This window comes from Ornithodoros turicata, chromosome 3, assembly GCF_037126465.1.
Source record: "Ornithodoros turicata isolate Travis chromosome 3, ASM3712646v1, whole genome shotgun sequence".
In the NCBI taxonomy this organism is placed as follows: Eukaryota; Metazoa; Arthropoda; class Arachnida; order Ixodida; family Argasidae; genus Ornithodoros; species Ornithodoros turicata.
Genome location: NC_088203.1, coordinates 49914044 through 49935391, shown reverse-complemented (window position 1 = coordinate 49935391; position 21348 = coordinate 49914044). Strand labels below are relative to the sequence as shown.

General features: G+C 44.0%; 1 protein-coding gene and 1 long non-coding RNA gene across 2 annotated transcripts in view; both read right to left on the bottom strand.

Moving 5' to 3' along the window:
* LOC135388463 (phospholipid-transporting ATPase ABCA1-like) overlaps positions 1-21348 on the bottom strand; it is a 391000-nt gene that overhangs the window by 165442 nt on the left and 204210 nt on the right. The gene's annotated exons all lie outside the window — the stretch shown is intronic.
* Positions 1071-1822, bottom strand: LOC135388464 (uncharacterized). The gene is made up of 3 exons (XR_010421390.1): positions 1787-1822; positions 1522-1709; positions 1071-1141 (listed from the first exon to the last, which is right to left on the bottom strand). It is a non-coding gene; the product is annotated as an uncharacterized LOC135388464 (long non-coding RNA).

Genomic DNA, 21348 nt, shown 5'->3' with positions numbered 1-21348 from the left:
CTCGCGTCCTCGGCCGGGATTGTACCCGCGTCCTTGGGATTGGAAGGCGCGCACGCTACCAACCAAGCCACCGAGGCCGGTCAACTCAATTCATAAACACTGGATCAGGTGCATGTCAGGTTATGCAACATTACCATCAAACTATGGAGAAGCAGTTAATCACAGCAGCACAGAGTATGCCAGTCATTGCCAATAACGTACCAGTGGGACCCTGAGCACTTGGCACACTGTGATCCTCATCACCTGCATGAGCCGAACAATGTACGTCTGAACCTTGGGGAAAAAAAAGATAAAACAAGTGATGTACCCGAGACCAATCAAACAATAAGAACTCTTCACGCCAGCAAATAGCACACCTTGATTAGCCTGGGTGGTGAGCATAGCCTCAAGCTCGTCCGCATTGGCTGACGGCAAATCTGGTGAATCCAAGCCAAGGCCAAAATTAAGAACATGAATTACAGTTTCACCAAGCAATAAGAACACTTCACGTCAGCAAATAGCACACCTTGACCAGCCTGGGCGGAGAGCACAGCCTCATGCCTGTCTACATTGGCTGCCTGCAAATCTGGTGCACCCAAGCAAAAGCAAAAATGAAGAAGGTGAATTGTGGTTGTAACAAACAATAAGAACACTTCATGCCAGCAAATAGCACACCTTGATCAGCCTGGGTGGAGAGCACAGCCTCAGGCTCGTCTGCATCGGCTGAGTGCATATCTGGTGTACCCAAGCCAAGGCAAAAATGAAAATGATGGGTTGCAGTTCAGTCACTTGCAGGTAGCATAAAACACTTTCGTTCGAGAAATAGCTCACCAGCAGCATCCTGGGCCCAAGATTCACCACTACATTCACCTTCCACAGCAGCCATCTCGGATCCATGCGAACCTGAATAATAAATCCTGATATGTATGACACAGACAAGGGTCCGTGCAGAGCTGTTAGTATGTTGTAGACTTAGTATGTAGTCTCACTAAACCAAGAACGACTATGTGTACAGGTAACACCTTACCGTGATCCGCTTTTCTTCGCTTGTTTGCACGTTCATATCTCTGAGCAATTTGGGCCTTGGACGAGTCTGTTGTCTTCTTGTAGCAAAACACCGTTGGCACCCAATCAGGATGTGAGGGGTCATTGGAGGCAGCACCTGTTCAATCCAACATCCAGCAGGTATAACGTTCTGTAAAGTTCACACAATGTTTGCGCTTTTCGCTCGCTTCTCTACGTTATGGGACATTCATTACATTCTTAGCTTCGTAGATGATCATACTGTCACTGAAGACGGCAATGTTTTACAAGTTTAGCTCCCAGTATTTTTTATCTGCTACTGAAATTGTGCGGAAGGACTATTCATACGTATTTCACGCTATGTCGTCGAGTCAAATGCGCGCGAGGTTCATCTACGCCGACCGCAGTACCGCTGCTCTTCTGCCAAACCCCCCCAAACCTACGTGGGTTACGAGCTGTGAAGTCTACATGGACCCCCTGGGGGCGGCTCATGCGTGTGATGCAACAAACATATCTTACCAGTGATGAAATGGTCCCCACAGACTCTGTCATGAACCGCCGGCGACCAATTTTTCCGCCGTACCGCGTTTATCCACTTCTGCCGCCTCGCAGAGTCCGTTGGAAAACGACAGAACGTCTTCTTGCATCCTCGGTACCATCGGTTGGCACAGTCTACAGCACAGCACGACGACGGCATGCGAGATTTGCTTGCACATACAAAACAACGCAAAAATCTACGCTAATCGGCTTGGTTTGCCTACGGGAGACGAGTTGTTTTGCCCACCAGCATGCTTTGCGCGGGAACGTGACGTAACGATGACGTAGCGGTTCGGGTCGTCTATACAGGGTCGTGAAAATCTGCACAATGAACAGTAGAGTGGGAGATCAGCTATAACACCACGAAACAACGCTTCTTTTCTGAAATTCCGAGAATTGTTAACGGAGACTGGCGGGTCACTGGTACTGCACTCTGATACTAATGTGAACAAATTTCCTTCAGCTTGGTCAACGATAGTTATGCGAGATGGGGGCTACATTTGCTCGGTAACGTTCGTAAAGAGCAACGAATGAATGCAGCTTGCATTTTCCTTCAATGGTATCAAGACGGTCAAGATGAATTTCTTGGAACAATTATTATTAATGAAACGTGGGTGCATTATGCAAGTGCTGAGACAAAATACCATAAGAAGTCATGGGGGGTGCCCGGTGAAAGCATTTTGAAGGAGGTCAAACTCGCGTTTTCGTCTGGAAAGGCTATACCGACAGTGTTTTAGGACTATCGCTGTGTCTTGTAGATTATCTCACACGCACAATCACAGTAAATGCACATGTACTGCGAGATCCTGGGTAAGCTTCAAACTACAATGAAACAAAAACGCACAGGACTTGGAAGGGTGTAGCGTACCACGTCAACGCTGTCTAAACCCGTCTTGAAAGACTCGGGATTTGTTCCCGAAATTCATCTGGAAATTTGCCAAGAGAGAAGATGTACACAAGTAAGCTGGTACAACGTTGAAGTAGGAAGCATCACCTTGAGCATGAGGAGAATGAAGTATATACGAGACACACAAACTTGAGTTTCCTTTTCGTGAGCTTCCTGTATACTTCGTTCTCCTTATGCTCAAGGTGATGATTCCTAGAAAATGTGCCCAATTTGCTGCTCCATCTTCCTCTCAAAGCGCCCCTCGGCAGTCACCAATTCGCAAGTGATCATGAAACAAATTGATCAGGTGAAATGCCTCACTTTGTAAACAGGACATAGGATGGCACAGAAAATACAGTATTGAATACTTGATATCACAGCACCAAATATGTTCAGCTAAATGACTAAGCTAAGTGACTATATTAGGCAGTAACGTTGAGCTCTAATCTGTACGTGAATTTTTTCAATGTTATGCTATAGATTTATTGTTTTGTTCACAGCAGAGGAACTTTTGTTGGATGATCCTCATACATGAAGGAAATTCCTTATTCTGTTACTTTCCATCACACATGTGTGAAGCAGCAAGTACAATCTGTTTGCAAATGATCCTACTGAGGTAATAAAACTGGACTCTGTAACAACTTTCAGAAACTATGCACGAATGGACCACATTAACGCTGTCCAATTATATTATGACCAAATGAATAGTATCTAGTCTTTCATGCTATGTGAGTTGTATGCCCATATATTGTAACAAAAGATCAGTCAGATGAAGGCAGTCTGACTGAGGTACGTAGATAATTTAAATAATGTCCATACATATGATGATCCGAGTTTTTTTGACTCACTGGCATACATATATGTAGCATCCACAACTAGAAGACATTACCAGAATCTAAGTGCTGTGAAGTAATGTTTTATTTTACTGTATATATATATTTTTTCTTAACGAAAGCCCACATTTCTTCGGGGCAATGTTTCTTGCGTTCCTGATGGCGTTACCGTTGCTGGTAAATGTAAATCGTGTACGTCAGTAACTCCCCTGCAGAATACTACGCTAAACCAACTTAAAGAAATCAGCAACTAAATTATCGAATCACTTAAATGTCAATAAAAAAGTCTACGACTCCGACGCAGCACTATAAACTATTGCTCCATAAACACAGAAGCACTTTGCACGTACTGTGGGCAGCAGATGGCAGATGTTTGTTTACTGCACATAACATTTTCCCACAAGCTACACAGCTGCAGCAGTAAAATGGAATCTGACGTGACTCAGGGATTTCAGGACCCTTCAAAAAATCTTGAAACTGCCCATGGTATCTCTTTGAAACCGCTGAACAGGCAATACGGTACATATTAGGCACACCTGCAGCTCAGTAGCAAAGGCACTGATAAAATGTTTGCAAAAAGAACAGCGATTTTCAACACACACAGCACAACACAAAATACGACACTCGTCAATCGTCGCTCCAACGACGATGGCGATGGCATAATGATGATGATGTTGGAGTCACTTCCGCTGGATTGGCATATGTGTTATTTAACATTTAGCCTCCGCCACCCAATTATAATGAACGGCCACGGAAATGTAGAATATTACAAAAAATAAGTACTCAATATGCACGAGCTAAAGCAATGTCATTCACGTCAGCCCGTCTACCCAATCACCATCCATCATCCATCCATCCAACCAGTTCGAACCTGTTCAGTTTCAACCGTTGCAACTTCAGACTTTCCGGATGCGCAACGGGTAGCAGTTGGGTCTTGGCGGCTGCACTCCACTGGTTGTTATACGGAAATCTTTCTAAGTTCCAATGTCCCGCACGTTTTGTCTTGCAACGTTTGAGCATAGCGAGAACGTACGCCGTGCTGTCCAGTGATAAAAACTGTTGAGCGCAGCAGAGCTCCCAGAGTACTCTGTGGTGGACAGCGTTTCTTTGTTCTCTGGCTTTCAAGTTTAGGGGTGAGTTCAGTCTTCATTAAAAGTATGTGCCTGTTTCTGTGTACCAAATCGCATGTAGTAGAGATGCGTGGCATAATATCGGAATATCGTTTCCTTTGTCTATTTCGGCTTCGTATCACCGATTGAAGCACATTGGAAGTGTGGGTTGACCTGACTGCACTTGCATTCAAAGTAGTGATTAACGTTGTATGTTCGGCAGTACAATGTTTCAGTAATTGTCTTGGTTCGTCTTGGTGCTAAAACAAATACGGTATCACTAATTAACCATCGAGATTCACGAGCTTTCGATGACTGTTGAAGTCTTGAGTAAACGAAAGTCGACAGTTACGGTTTGCAGGGCGGACACGCCGGAACATAAATGCTGGTTAGTTCATTGTCATGTCAGCCCGACTTCGGTTGTTGCATTTTTCTCTGGTAGTGAAACCAGGCACTGAAAATTTTGTGCAAGTACTTTTGTTTACATATCATGGTTTCATAGCAACTGCCTTTTTCTTTTTATAGGTGCTTGGACTACCTTGCATCGGTGGATATGAAAATAGTGGTAACCCACCCTAGGAAACATTTATTTGCACATAAGCTTAATAGTTCCCTGTGAGGTAAGGGGAAGCAGTTGTCTCTGACGTGTGACAGTGTTCTCCTCCAATGTTTCTGATGTTCGATGTGCCCCCTAATCTTACTCTAGAGGGAGCCTCTTGTAAACAAAGTATTGCAAATACAGTAGTTGGTGGAAGGCTGTAACTGCTTTCCATTTACATGGCTGTTGTGCGGTTAACGAAATGGAACTTTTTTTCAGATGCTGTGAAAGTCAGTAGGGAAGTGCGATGTAGAAGAAAGGACTGCCAGAAGCTTGCTAAAGAACCGCACAACATGTATGGGCAGCAGACAAAATATTCATCAAAGAGTACAAAACTAGTATTTCTGTGCTTAGTCGTTTTGAAACATCCTTGGTATTGTATGGAGAACAGCGTCACTATGTCATTCCGTCTTACTTCACCCAAACAGCTATCTGGCAGTAGTGCAAGATTTGAGATGCTAAAGGGTTTATTCAGTGAAGTCACCTCAGCGCTATACTATAGGTTCCTCAATGTTACGTCCTTGCATTTGTTCGCTGCATTATGCTTTTTAGGTGACTATTAACACCGAAAACATGGAAATTGCTTGGATATTCTACAAATCACAGGGCGACAAGTTTTAAACACCAGATATACGGTGAGTATAATATGGGTAAGAGCTTGGCTGGGATCTACAATATGGTGGCCGATGGCAGCAAATCTGCCTGCTAGCGACAGTGTTCTCCTGTGGATGACGTCATGTGAATAAGCCCTATAATATTTGACGTGGTGATACAGTTCTTGCTTTGTATTGTCTTTTATAATATACACAGTGCTTATTTTTATCCTTTACAGAATTTTTGCACCAAAGTTATGAGAGCAGCACAGTTGTTGTTTTAGCGTAACGCAGTGATGGAAGTGCTGCGCCAATCATGGAGTGCTTCGCACTCGCCTGCTCGACCAGGTAAGGTCGTGCATCACGAGAAAACGCCTGTCACATTGATGCACTTTCACCAGGTGTCTTTCACAGCGACAGCTGTTACATCTTCGTTTCCCTGAGATCCGGGCAGCGTCCACATCAGGTAGTCACGCACAAACAGATTTTCAGCTGTTTCTGCAATTCGTGTTGTGTAGCTGTAACAGTCCTGTAATTTTTGTACGTGCAGCTTCTTTTCTGTATGTGTCTCTCAGATCAGTGTTGATACAGTTTTTGCTCTTATGTGGCCAGACAAGCATCCCGTGAAAGAGTGTGCATAGCCACTAAACAAACTAGTTCGAACTAGCAGGGTACATAATGCTTTCTGACATGTTTTGTTCTATTTTCTAGCCACAGTGAGTCATTGGAGACAGTGCTGCAGAACCAACAATCACTCATTGCAAGAAAGGAATGAGGTGACCTTCAACACCCTGTTGCCAATTCAACAGTCATCAGTCAAAACACAAGACGCCTGCTTGGCAGCAAAGTCAATCCATTTTGAGACTGAGGTTTGTACCATAGACTTCGTGTGTGGTTTACTGTGAATAAATGTTCATGCTGAGATCCATGTTGCTATCAATTATATCACATTTCTGCATGAATCCATGCCAGGACGGTAGCAGGACTAGTCATGGTCTAATGTACGTCTAAGGGTGGCTAAAGTAAGGTACAGGAAATGTATAATCCTAGACCTGTCGCCTGAATGGAGGGATAAAATTGGTCTAGCTGTAGACTTCATGTCTAATACATGGATAAGTGTCTGACCCTGTTCCAGGCATCAGGTCAAAAGAATGACAATCTCGGCTAGGTACATAGACATCGGATGTCTAGAGCTAGATGGCTAGGTGGCGTAACGTTAGACGTGTTATTTAACGTCTAGTGAACAGATGCTTGACATTTTGTCTAGTGTCTAGACATTCTATAGACATTCCTTATCTCTTTTTTCAGACTCATTTAGACGGCTACTAGCCCACCATGTGCTCCCTGGGCAGCTCTCTGTCTTCGGCCAGAACTTCTGGTGGTGTATCCACCTCAGTATTGCAGCGACGATAGCAGTCTTCGCCTACGGTATGTACCCACGATACGTGTTTAGGAAAGTGTCCTTTCTTTTTACAGCTACGTCAGTTTCACTGCTTATTGTGTGTTTACAAGCTGAGTTTGGAGATTTCTTGGACCGAGAAACAGACGACAGATACCTGGGTGTGTCGTCCGCATGATTCGCCAACGTTTTTTCAATCCCGGTTCTATCAGGGCTATCATCATTAGTGTGCCTCATTTCCTGTTCACACCTACACCATAGCAGGCTTGTGTAGTTTCCAATTGAGAAGTGAGAAACAGAATCTGTGTTACCACAGTAATCCCGAGAAGTGCAAAGAAATATGCAGGAGCAATAAACTACCTGGCCATAAGTGACAGTTATACTTTTAATGGTAGTGTAATGCTTCTTATCGTTGGCATAGCATGTGAGGGATATAACACGTCAAATAATATCATGTAATGTTTCATAACTCACTAATGGTACAGTTACACCTCGTTATCATAGTAAGTGATGCGTCTGTCTGGGAATGTCCACAATTTGTCATTTCCACGGAAGATTGTTCTGCCTTGATACAGCAAAACAAATTTTGATACCTGTCATTGATCCAATTTTTTAGCACCACTGTTTTGAAAACAGCTTTGAAGACTAACTTCAGAGATCCTTGGCAGAGCATTACCTGTTGTCTATTATTATTCATCTGTATTATAATCATTATTATAATGACAGGCAATAAGTTACGCAAATGTGAATAAATCTTTGTGTTGACTGAGTGTTGACCATTCAAGAGCCATTGCACAAGTCCACATCCAACTCTTCATGCACAGATATTTATTATTTGCTATGCACAGACAGTTATCAGCGTGCACCACTCTGGCAATGTCCCTCGGGATCTGAAGCGGGGACTCACAAAAAAAAAGGAAAAAAAAACAGCTTCGTAAGTTCAATTGCGATGAAAATCTAGAATTGTGTGTTGTTTGCATTTGCATGGACGGTTTCATGAACTTCGGGTAATTAACATGGGGTAGACGAGTTCCACCTTCACTTACCTTTTCCAAACGCACAATCAGTAGTTCACCGATAACCTCAAGCTTGGGGGAGTGTTGCAAAAAAAAAAAATTGGGGCTGCGGTTACATTATAGCAGTGGTACACAGGAAAAAAAAAAACTCTGGGTGTTCTGGGGGATCTGGATCGATCTCTAGGCGCAACCAAGTGTAAAATTTTTGGAAGGGTTAGTACATCGTGAAATGACCCTCATGCCTCAGACCCCACTACTCGAATAATGCACCTCCCTTTTACAGTAAGAGACCTCTTGCTATCTACGGCATATCCTATCAAAGCTCATAGGACAGCAAATTTGGTCAATGCTTATGTGACAGTGCCTCGTAGAACATGCAGCTTTTCTGTTGAATTGACACTACATCCCTGGTAGCCCCTTTAATGTCTGGAGGCAGGTGCATCATTTTACATTCAACCAGCAGTAATGTAGTAGTAATGTAGTAGCCAGCAGCATTGCAAAAAAGGAAACAAGGGCTTAATGTCAACGCTGCATCAGCATCATTCATCATCTCTCAATAAAGTTGTTGTTGTCAGCCTCTGCGCAAACGCTTGGGTGGACCTGAAAAGGACCGTTTTTTTCTTTGTTTTTCGTTTCCTTCTTTTAAGTTATTTTGTCTTGGCATGTAGCTGTGAGACGTCAGTAGAAGCCATGAAGTCCTTCTGTTTACCGGGTACGGGCGACGTGCAGGAAAAAAATAAAGCAGCCCCAGGCTTGGCGGCAGACGACAGCGTCCTTCACCGCGGATTAGCCAGATTCCACCTTACATCACGCGATGTTGTTGGCCTGGCGCTTTCCAGGATGAAAACGAAACCGGATCTTCGGAAGTTCGGTTCCTCATCACCCGGGCGGTTTCGGAAGGAGAAAATTCGGCCAATAGCTCGTGGTAGTGTACCGAACACATTGACATTGGATTCGTTACCATGGTTCCGGATGCGACAGTCCCTTTAAAGGAACAGTGAAGTGAATTTCAACTCAGGGTAACCTTATGATTTTAAGAAAGCCTTGGAAGAGTACATGGTCAGTTACGAAATATTTCGTTTGGAATCCCCCTTTTACTTTGAGTAACCGAATTTCAAAGATTGCATTCGAGCGTAAGGCTGACTACTCTTTAAACAAAAACACTGGGTGAGCTTGCGTCGGACATACCTAGTGTCCTTATCCGCGTCGCGGTCAGTGGAGAAAACGTAACGGCAGAAATGTTTTGGGGTACACTCCGTGTGATGTCAAATTTACCAAACCTGAATGCCCTCGTGCTTTGGATAATCCAGCAGTCTCGTTGGCAAAACTTTTAGTCCTACGAGGGCACGCCGGAGACACAGCATGACACGATGCCATCCGCATATCGCCGACGGTGAATGAATTTCCCTCATCGCCGTCACCTGACCCGTGGGAAACAGTCTTCATGTGTAATGAAAATCTTGAGAGCCTCACAGCGGAAATGTGGCATTGCTCCTTCAGTTCAGGTGTCCTTGCGGCACGTGCGTGCCGATGCCAACAGTAGAGGAATTCCTTTGTTGTCGAGAAATGAAACATTACGGAAGCAGCGCAGCGGTTGCATTTCAAGAAATCAGTACTTTGAAGTACTGTGGCTGGACACTGATGTGCTCCAGATGTCCTACTGCTACTAGAGAGAAACCGACGACTGCGCCCTTGTTAGGAACAGCGAAGTGAACAAGTGAGTTCATTCACGTGTGCCTTCAGTTTGTTATCAGTAAAGCTACATATAACCTTACGCTGTCCATGGTACATGCAAGAAGTTTCCGTACGTTGCCTACAAACAGTTTACCGGGTGGCTCTGGGGACCATTAGGAAAGCACAGAAGAAAAGTCCTCAAAGCATGTGCTGTACATGCCATAAGAGAAACTTTCCTTCTCAAGTATACAAATGTTTTTTGCCTTTTGACGTGCGATGCAGTAGGTGCTGTCTGACCTTGTGTATGTTTATTCGCTTCCACTGAGGTGAAGCTCTCACTTTTCTTTTGTGTGCTTGTTGGTAGCATTGAATGCCTGCCACCTTGACAGAGGTACACTAGATGGTTTCGTCGTGAACACTGTAAGACTATAACGGTATCCCTTTCACCCACAATAGATGTATGCCATACACAGCCACTACACAGTAAAGTACATTCTACGGACATCAAACCTTGTAAATATTGCTTTATTGATCACTGCGCTTATGAATGAACATATGAGTGATAGCAGTGAACAAACAAACAAGGAAGGAGTACGTCTCCGTACTGTGTTCATATCAGTTTGCAAGTGCTTCACCTCCCACCAACCAGTAACGGAATGTATGGAAGTTTCTTTTCTTTTTTTTTCTTTTCAGTGCACAGGTGTTTGCCACAAACACGTTCCGGCCCATAACCTCTAAGAGAACATGGGTTATCACCTTGCCTATTGAACATCACACGAGTTTATGACTTCGTCATCAGTATAAGAAGGGTCTCGGGTGGGGACATGCCAATGTCTTCAACAGAGGCTTCTCTTCAGAGCCATCTCTATAATTGTATTCGCAAGCATGTGAAGAAGAATTTTAGACGACTTCTGTGCTCAGCCATCTATGTAACCGTTTCTCAGTTTGCCATTATAAATTCCCAATGTTTTCCCTCACACCAGTCCATTTGCAGTCATTGGTGCGGGCTCAGGGCTTTTGCGAACTGCTACTCTTTCACTGTTGCGCATATCTTTGCAAGTTGTCGGTGTTTCAGAGATCGATCGTGATCTACATCGTCTGCATCTAAAGAGTGATCTACATCTTCTGTAAAAAAAAAGAAGAAATTAATATGGTCATGGCTAATTGTGTTTCCTATGCTCTTTATATTAAAACATGATCCCTCATGGATGTCAGGAATGTTGATAGCGTATTGGGTCAATCCTGGACACATTATCTCGAAGTCAGTATACACTGTTTCCTGAATAACAGTTTGTTTGTATACGTAAGCTCATACTTCTCCACATGCTAAGCATAAGCTCTCTATTTCTCTCAGAATTGGAACTACAGCAACAAAGATAGTTACAAGTTACAAGGTCCTCTTGTGGGCTACATGGCCCATAAACATTTTCCAAGCATGGCAGTTACATATTGCAATTGGTTATTATAAGTAACTAAGCTAGATTTTTACGTTTTACGACGTGTACTTCTTACGTCACTGTTTCAGATGAAAACCTTGTGCGCATTCTTTTGTATTATTTTTTTCACGCCCTGAATCCCCTCTAACAAGAATATGTATTTCCTCCTTACCACCTTCTTTGTCCCCTTTCTCTGATGTAAATCAATGTAAATAGGTACACCAAGTGTGTGTGTGTGTCTGTCTCGTACCTAATGGAGGACGGACCCCGTCCGAAAGCTAGTTTTAGTAAAAGAAATTATTTTCATGTTTCAGTCTCTTCAGATACTTATCTGATTCACTTGCGAAAGCTAGCCTTTTCCATTTTTGCCTGTTAATTTCCACTGTACACTCTCATTGCCGTCCCTTTTAACGTTACTCTGAAAATGTCGTGACCGGTAATTCAGAAGTGACATATCAATTTCCTTAAGGTGACGCCCAGTTTATAAGTTATACGCAGGTAACTAACTTCAACATCAAAGGGACGGCTTGGTCACAGGCGCAGCGTTGCCGCCGTGCTATCGTGCCCCCTTAATATAGCAGCAATTTTGATGTCACCTCTACAACGGAAGCTCGCTTTGCACGTGATCCACCCCACCCTTTCTCCCTTCGTCTTCTTGTCAAGGAACGCATTTGTCGTTATGCGAAGTCGTCTCGTGCGCGTCTCCTTGAACAACATTTGAAAAATTGTCGGTAAGTTACCTGTTTCGCTCAGCAATTAGCAAACAGTTTTTACCTAGCAGTTTAGCCTCTGCTCTAGCAATTACAGCACCGCGCTCACAGCTATCAGGTGAGCATTACTCGTTAAGCGTTGATGAGAAAGACATCGCCACTGGTCTGTTTCATGCCGATGACAAACAGACATTCACGGCATTCGCCGTTGCATGTGCGGTGCAGACTGTCCATGTCCTGGATAGGTTATGGACGTTTATGAAGCCGGCAACGCCAAAAGGACATTGTGTTGCTTGTGATACTATGAGTTTTGACTATATCATCCTCTAAATGTAGGAGCTCGCAAAAGGTATTTGCCTGTGATTGTAATCCTTTTGAGTGCATCCGTCCAAGTTTGGTGTAGTTTTCACAATTTTGTGATATGTATATAACTTGATAATATGCTCTCGAATCAACTTAATTGTGCATTTTCTTATTGTTGTCGCAATAAACGAGGGGGCTAATGCTGACAGCAGTGTGTGCAGCGGAATTCTTCACAAAAATGCCCTGGCGGAACAATTCGACACCAGTGACCACAGACCAGGAATGTCTCCTTTTAGTAAGCTCCCCACGTTTATACGGGCTGATGGATACGCGTGTGTTAGTGCTCACTATTTTTGTATAAAAATTTTCAAAATCAGAAGATTTGTGTGAGAGGGCCATTGGGTCGGGCGCATCACTTAAAAACATGCACAGCGACATCCTCACTATTCATTCTTGTTTTAGAGACGAAGAACGTTGTCGACGCCTACTTCTCTTCGTCATGGTTAACACATTCTATCACACTCGCGAAAGAATCATTAAGAATGTCATAGATGATTTTACTGCTTACTGTTTTAATACTTATTTATGTACTACCGGCTTAATGAAGGTACTATCTGGCAACCTTCGTGTATCAAAGTTTTAAGGAGTTCCCAGATAAAAGTGCGCATTTTAGTACTAGTGAGCTGTACACGCTGCCCATCCATTGGCCGATGTGCCAAGTGAACTTACCAACAAGATAATGGTTGAGGAAACGGTTACCCGTGCAAAATTGTTCGGCAGTCGGTTTTGTTTTGTTTTTCTCGAAACATACTGTACAGCTCTCGCGTTTTGTACAGCTAATATCGAAAATCTGTATACAGCTTCCCTTACATTCCACAACAACACTGAGTCTCGTCCCCAAGCACAATCAGGACCACCTTGGCAGTGCTTGGGAAATATTAATTACACAGGATTCCTGAACCTTGCCAGCTCAAAGGTCCTGTTTAAATATTCGTCAAGCGCCGCAAAGGTGGCCATGATAGCCCTTGGAGACGAGACTTAGTGTTATTGTGGTGTGTAACGGGAGCTGTACAGATTTTGGATAAGCAATATAGAAGGATTATCTCGCAGGGTACAAACAACTTGCTGAATAAAGGCTACAAAAATGCGGAGGAAAGGTATATTTTCGAGGAAAGAGTCCCCTTAATATAAAGGTAATTTTGATAGTTTTAGAGGTGATCATATAGCCTTCCTTCAGAAGAAACTAAAGGTAACAGTTAGCACTTCTGAATAGAGATAATATTTGACCATGTTTTTTGCCTTTAAATAAAGGGGACGCTATTGAGAGTGTATGCTCTGCAACACGGCCGTGAGTTCTGATAATCCTACTTGTGCCGCGAGAGGGAGTCTGCAACCCTTTTGGTAGGTGTTTTAGGTGAGATCACTTGAATATTAATCGACTCGAGTAAAAAGAGAACCTGGTCAACAGCAAATTCTACAAGGTGTCATTTGAATCTGTGCAAACATAACAAGCTATCAATTCATACAATGGCTGCACTGGCCCCACTGAAAAGGATTGTGCCAGACAGCAAGATGTTCCCTGCAGTCATCTTGTTCACCTCTGGCCAAGATAAATTGTGTTCACTTGCGCACTCAGCTTTTGCGGTGAGAAGTGTGACGCGAACATTGTGCCAATTTTGTGCGTAAGTCCTGATTTTCTGAAGAAGTTCTAATAGTGGAGTTCTGATTTTGATATACTACTTCTGGTCTGGTGAAGCAGAGGCCACAACACTACAGATTAGAAGTGTATTTAGTATATGTGAACTTGAATCAGCAGGTTATATGCAATTCAAAACTCTTCTCTTCAGATTCCTAGAATGACTCAACAGCGGGTTCCACCAGAGGTGAAGTTGTCATCATATTATGCACCTGCAAGGAATGCAGTAGTTAAAATTTCAAACACAAGCGCTTGTCTACCCCTGAGCATGAGGGTGTATGGACAATAGGTGTTTAAATCATCACTGGAGAATGATTGAGATGTGTTGACGGTAAATCATCCGTTTGGATGCTTTTACTTTCACTTCCACTTTCATGATTTTCACTTTCTTGTCAGACGCGATGGAAGCCTGTGTCGCTTATTGCTGATATAAACGAAGAATACGGTCAGTATCTAGCACAGAATTTATCTCATACTTACATTCTCCCGCGAGAGCTCAAGGGTTCCAAGGGGAAGGGGCATGTTCCGTTTGGTACGTTACGTAGCGTGAAAACAATATGGATTTCAAATGAACTATATCTATATATGTATTATTCCTGTGTAGCGTTTTATACATATCTCGTGTGCACTGGTGTTCGCATCGTCAGACGTCACAAGGTCAGTAACACTGGTGTCGGGACTGCGGCCCGTTTGAGACGTTTTCCATCGTCCGCTGCTACCATTTCGTACCACTCGTCAGAGAAATGGGTTGAGCAAATACGGCGTGGATCACGGATGCCTTGAGCAAGCGCTTGCAACCACTTTCGTTTCCCCGCATTATCCGTTGGAATCTTGTGCCACACAACGTCTCTTGTCGAAAGAGCACACTTGGTGTATCCCCAACCATTACAGTGTATACTTGGCATCGCTGTCAGATGAAGTTTTGCATACACAACCTCGCCAGATGCAATTCGCATGAGGGGAACCGAGATCAGAGAGTTGAGAGCAAACAGAGCGTGTGACAGAATTTTGGGATAGTGTTTCTTCGATATTTTGAAGAATTGTCCCAGTAACTCTTGTGATTCTTATAGTAGTGTTTATTGGTAATTAGTAGCCGGTCATAAGTTCATCGTGTATTATTAAGGTATCACGTGACGGAAGTACTCGGATCATGACTTTTTAGCTGTTGTGAGGCACAACCTACCGTCTGATTTGATTTCTCTAATTTGTGCTTCGTAATAATTAACGCGCTTAGTTCTTAGGCTCTATGCGCAGCATCACACAGGCAAACACTACCAGGTCGCACACAGAAAGAAGGGGGTCAAATTTAATTTTACAGTTGCTGTAATTGATGGCCTTTGTTATCGTCCTCCTTCGGAGAATAGGTTTTTCGTTAACGAGCTGCATGACGCATTAAACCTTATAGACGTATGTTTTTCTAAGACACCCTTGCCCTTGCTGGGTGACTTTCCAGGTATAGTTTAAAGCTCGACTTCGCCTCATGTATCTGTTAGCTCTGATGACGCTGTTGATTTCGTTGATCTATGCCACGACTTTAACTTGACCGAGTTTGTTACTGCAGTTGGAGATAGGCCAAATATTCTTGACCTTGCCATCACATCCCACCCTGATTTGCTGTCTAATATTTTGTACCTGCCTGCCTTGTTATGAATTTGTTTATCAACATGCCGTGTATTTCACGAGTGAGGCATACCAAAAACAGCCGCAACTACAACAAGGCTCATAAATTCGAGGTTCGAGGTAACTCGTTACTGTAAGTAAGTTCATTTTTTTTGTAACTTGTAACATAACACACTTTTGCGCCGTGGTAACTTTCAGAGGAACTCGTTCCTTTTTCAGGTAACTTTGGCAAAGTAACTTGAGCAAAGTTACAAGTTACTTTTAATTCGCTTTTCACTCACGTCCACATATTTTCTTGCTTTCCCTCCGGTTCTTTCGTGGCATTTGATGCAATAAAACATGGTATTCAATCAATGACAGTATTCTATTTAGGAAGGAAGAACTGCTGCCGCTGAATTGAAGCTGAACCATTGTGCGCCCACAGGGAGTAAGATGCAAAGCGTTCGAATTGTTAGACATAAATGAAAACGATCTAAGCGTGTTGCACTCCTCCGCTGGGAACTCAATGTCTAACTCAACTGCTCATGCGCGCTACACCTATGCAGTGTCGTTTAGTGTCCGAAGTAACTTAGGAGTAACTTGTCCTTTCTTCTTTTTTTTTCAAGTAACTCTAACTGCGAGTCACATTTCATGCTGAAGAACTTCGTTATTAACTTGGTTAAATTTTACACACGGTAACTTACCTCGTAACGAGTTCTTTTTGACGGGTGGCTTCTCGATCTATGAATCTCAGATTAGGCAGGTTTTTAGACAATTTCATCGGTGAGTTACCCGATCGCCTGCTTCAAGAGAACTGAAACTTATCCACAAATAAGGTTAATGATCCTATTGATCAATTCATTCCTCTCATCACAATTGTAACCATGCCTGAATCTCCATGGTTCAATTGCTCCATCAGGCGACCAAGAAATAAAAAAATTAGGCTTTTCAAAATAGCACGGCGTTGGCAAATTGATCCCAACTGGTTGGGCTACAAGATAGCCGCTAGCCAATAGAAAACTGCCATCAAGGACGTAAAGCTTACCTTCTTTTCTTCAATTCTACCGAAGTTACTAGCAAACAATCACAAGCAATTCCTGAACGTTATCAATAAACAGGTGCCCACCTCCTGATCTTTAACGGATCATACACTCTAAGAAAAAAAGGGAGTCGCGAGGCGTCAGATGCGCGCCTGACCCCCCAGTCGCCGTTTCTCTGGCAATGACTCCCCCTTCCTTCTCGCACTCCTTCGAGCGGAATCTGCTGCGTGCGAGAAGGGGAGGAGAGTGGACCGGTGGAGCCGCTAGCAGTGCCCCCAAAACGTGAGACTGCGTGAAACGGCTGCCTGCATACAGTACAACGCATAGGTGAAAAAATTGCTGTGCTAATGTGCCATGTATAGACAATGATTGTGCACCGCTTAGACAACTAAAAAGTAAAACGAAAAAGTGAAAACATGCACATACACGCATAATGCGCCTCTCAACTCATATTTGAGGCTCTGGGATTTGCCGCTCCACATTTTGGATCCCGTCAACGGATTTGAAACATGCAGAAACGCGCGCGGGTGCTTGAGCATGGTCTTTCTAGTTTTGTAACTTTTCGTTCATCATTTTCGCGGGACGTTTGCGTGAGGATAGCACGAGTGTCACTGTGTTTGTGAAATACAAGTCGTCGACGAAGCAAAATCTCAGTGGGAGGCGATCACCGTGCAGATGACGTGAAGTAAGCATTACGGGGCTCAAGCTTTCGATGCCGGACAAACTGCTGATACAGGTAAATGGATGTCTGATTTCGTTGTATTGCATGCGTTTTCTGCGCTTCTTTGCACAATGAATACAGGGACAGTTGTGCTGTGTGAGGAAGTGTGTGTGTCTAAGGGTACACGCAAAAGTCGATCGTACAAACGCACATGCTTAGAAGATCTTGAAACAGTGTCGCGTGTGCGTGCATGCTGCTGTCCAATTGAGCATACAAATCAGTGTTTTTCTCCCCCGATTTTCGTATGTGCTTGTCTGCCTGTGGTCTGCCATTTCCATTATTCAGGTGAAACGCAGATTGGTCGAGGAATTTGCGCAGTTCAACGCAGGACGGAATTTTCACATAATGTCTGATTTTTATATAATGCAGTTGCTTGATATGTTATAGTTTTGTGCACGTTTTGTCCTTATGGAAAGCTTTTCTTTCTTTCAAGCATGTACGTCTGCGCAGTATACAGCTTCATCTGAGCTGTACTTCAGAACACCGCATCAGCTGAGATTGCGTTATATATCTTCATGCATTAAGCATCTGTCTTTTTCCAGCTCCTTGCCTTTGAAATGGAGGCACAGTAAGCGTGTGCCAACACCCATACATGGGAGGAGAGAGCTGGAGCCATGGTCTTGTTGCTGTTGACCTTGGCTCCTGCTTTGCAGAACTCAGATGCATATGTAATCGTCACCTTTCTACTCTAGCAGTTCAGATAATTCTTCGGTACACCAGAACCACGCAATACCTGCTTCTTCCCAGTGGTATACCTTCTGCTGTGGTTATTTATGAAGGTGTCTGCTGGTCAGAAAGCAGTGGCTCTGTGTTGAAGGTATGACACTGCACAATCTCAATTTTTTGAATAATACAGGTGTGTCACATATTTAGTCGCCATTGTAATTTGCCCATCGCATTAGGTGTCCTGGTCAGTGATATGTTCTGCTTTCTGCCACCACTGCTAAGAGAGAAGACAGATCGAGTCATCATGAAGTTGGTAAGCAATTCTTTGTGCTGTAGGTCCATTTTGCTGAGAAGGGGTGGGTGGGTCTCCGAGATATATGGAATACTTATACACCTATCTGAGCCATCGTGCAACCCCTGTAATAATGAACATAAAGGCGCATACAAAGATTATGCGTAAACATGGATACATTAGGTTAATATAAATGGTTTTTACTAAATACAGATATTTATTTGCAGATAAAGATAATTATTTACTTTAGGTAGATTCTATCACTGCTGCCCCTAGATTACTGGCATTGGGCCCCGCAAATGGAGCAGTTTGGTATCGGAGTTAGTCAATTAGCTAAATGTTTGAATTATTCATTTAAGGAGTAGGTAAAGTTTGGCTAGAGTTGGAGCACCCAATTAGGCTCACTGCAGTTAATACGCACCTACGGAGGTCACGCTAGTAGTTTGTTTGTGCTACAGTACACATTTATGTTTTAATATGTAGTGCATATACCGCGTGTTTCATGTAAACTGATCAAAAAATTGGAACTGGCGATGTAGGCGCTGGAGCATTGCGGGTCTTTCGGTAATTACCAGTTCTGGAAACATTTGCCACCATCGAGGAAGGCTTTGGACAATTTCTAATTGCAGGAAACTTATTTTTAGGCAAGTGAACTTCGAAAATTGCCACGCGAACCTCACTTACTTTTTACAGCAATACGAAGTCCTACACGGATAGCGCCCAAGAAGCCCAACGAAAACTATGCGAAAATAACTAAAGAAGATGGCGTTGTTTGTAGAGCGCACACAGTACTTTTTCAACAGTAAGCCAGCTTTGGCATTTTCTTTGACTATTTCGTTGATATTTGGTATTGTGGCTGCAACATACGGCAGAAAATGACTAATGGGAAATTATTGGCAGTTATCTACAGGGTGTTACCTAATAAAAGTCTACCCACGCCAGCATGCTGTGCTCGCCAATTACTCAATGCAGGTGGTACGATGTGTTGCCTACGTATAAAACTCATAAGGACATTTCATCGTAGTAAATATCGAAGTGATTGAGCACCGCAATGCAAAGTTATAGCGCAAAACGTGAGGTTCCCGTAGTCAGTGGCGGTGTTGTGAATCGCAGTATTGACACAGTTCCCGAGACGGCGACGTGCCGCTCTGGCAATCCATCCTTACAGTCAGCAGTCAGAGACGTCCCCGCGTTATGTTGTTTCACTGTTTTCAGTAAGCAGACGACATCACTTCTGGGTGTCGTCTGCTATAATTACGTCGACATTTTCGTTCCTCACGTTGCTCACTTCGGGAGCAAAATACGACAGTTACACGAGAGCGAAATGAAAACTGCAGTTCCATCCAGCTGGCAGGGTATGCGACACATAGCCGTCTGGGGAGCAGCATGTCAACTGCTCTTCGCAACGCCGCCATCTTTATTGTTTTGACTACGGGAATTGCACGTTTTGCGTTATAACTCCGTGTTGCGTATAACTCAATCACTTCGAAATTTACCAAGATTAATTGTACTTATGAGCTTTATCTGAAGACCGCACAATCTGCCACCTGCACTGAGTAATCAGCGAGTACGGCGTGCCTGCACGGGTAGACTTTTATAGGGTAACACCCTGTATATTCTATTGTGTACGGTACTTCACCTGGAATTTTTGAATTTTGACACCGCTCTGGTCGAACACTGGTGTAATTTTTGTCATTACAGGTAACCTACTTCAACTGATTCCTGTACATGACAATCGCTACAAGGAAAAGGGCTTCCGGTCCGATGACCACATGTACATCCCTCTTTTGAAAGTATATTAAAAATAAAGTACATAATGTGTACGTGATTATGTAGCATATCTGTTCAAAAGCACCATTTTTTTCCTGCAGTAGGTTCTCAAAAATGGCTTGGGTCAATCACATCACTACAGTGCTGATGAGAAACATCATCATTTTACCTTGTTTCATTCAAATACCAAAACCACATACCAACTCAATTTTACCCCTAAATTATCATATTGCCACGTATCGTCTTTGGGGCGACCACACGCAACAACAACAACAGGCAACGAGGCGTCGAACGACGGGCTGGGGTCCGCGACACGTCGCTCTACACGGCAAGCGATCCTTCTGGAAGATCTGCTCCTTTGCTCGCATCAATCTCAAGGACGGACCGACGACCTTGGAGCGGCTTCGGTATTTCCTTCTCTCCACCGACGCGTGTTTTCTACGATGTTCACCGCTGTGTATAAAAGCTTGTGAGCTCCCAGTCGGAGCATTATTTAACCTTAGTTCTGTCTAAGAGCTACCGCTCTAGTGCTAGCGAGCTAAGCAGCTAGAATAAAGCGTTCGCCGATTATTCGCCGTCTCGCTCGCCTGTTTTCATTCGTGACATATCTGGTTGAGGTGCGGGGCAATCCGTGCTCAACGGCCTGGAAGAAAAGCAACGACTGAGTCGAAGACAGCGTGGTCTACCTGCGGAATTCGGCCCACTTGGACCCCCAACCCGCAAGAAGATGACTACGGAAAGCACCACTCAAACGGTGCAGCCGGTCACCGCGCCTGTCGCCCCTAGACGATCGCCGAAAACATTTACCGGAGAACTGTACGACGATGTTGACGACTGGCTCGACCGGATCGCTGGGTTTAACAGGTGGAACGATGACCAGAAGCTCGTCAACATCTACTTCTTTCTTGACGGGACGGCGCTGACCTGGCTGGAGAACAGGGAGGACTCTTTTACGCCCTGGAATGTAATCAAAGCCGATACGTGGCAGACGACCTGTGTGGCGCAGCCCTGACCGGGAAAACTGAGGGCTGCAACTCCGGGACGTGAAGCTGCGGACCGACGAAAAGTTACAATACCTCGAACTCGACGAACAGCAACGCAGCACCGCCGCGACGCTCGAAAAATTACCAATAACCTGCAAATACCCATTGACAGCCATGTGACGACCGATACCGGCGCTGACGACTCTGTTATAAGTGCTACGTTGGCTAAGAAGCTTCGGAAGGTGCAAACGAAGTGGGATGGGCATGACATCAGGACTGCTGGTGGACACGTCGTAACACCGACTGACCGATGCACGGCAGTCATACAAGTGCGCGACATCCAGTACTTCGTCAGCTTCGTCGTCCTGCCGAACTGCCCACGTGACGTCATCCTCGGAATGGACCTTCTACTAGAAAATAAAGCGGTCATCGACTTCACCAACGAAGTAATTTCCTTAGAGACACCAGAAGGGGAAGACGACGAT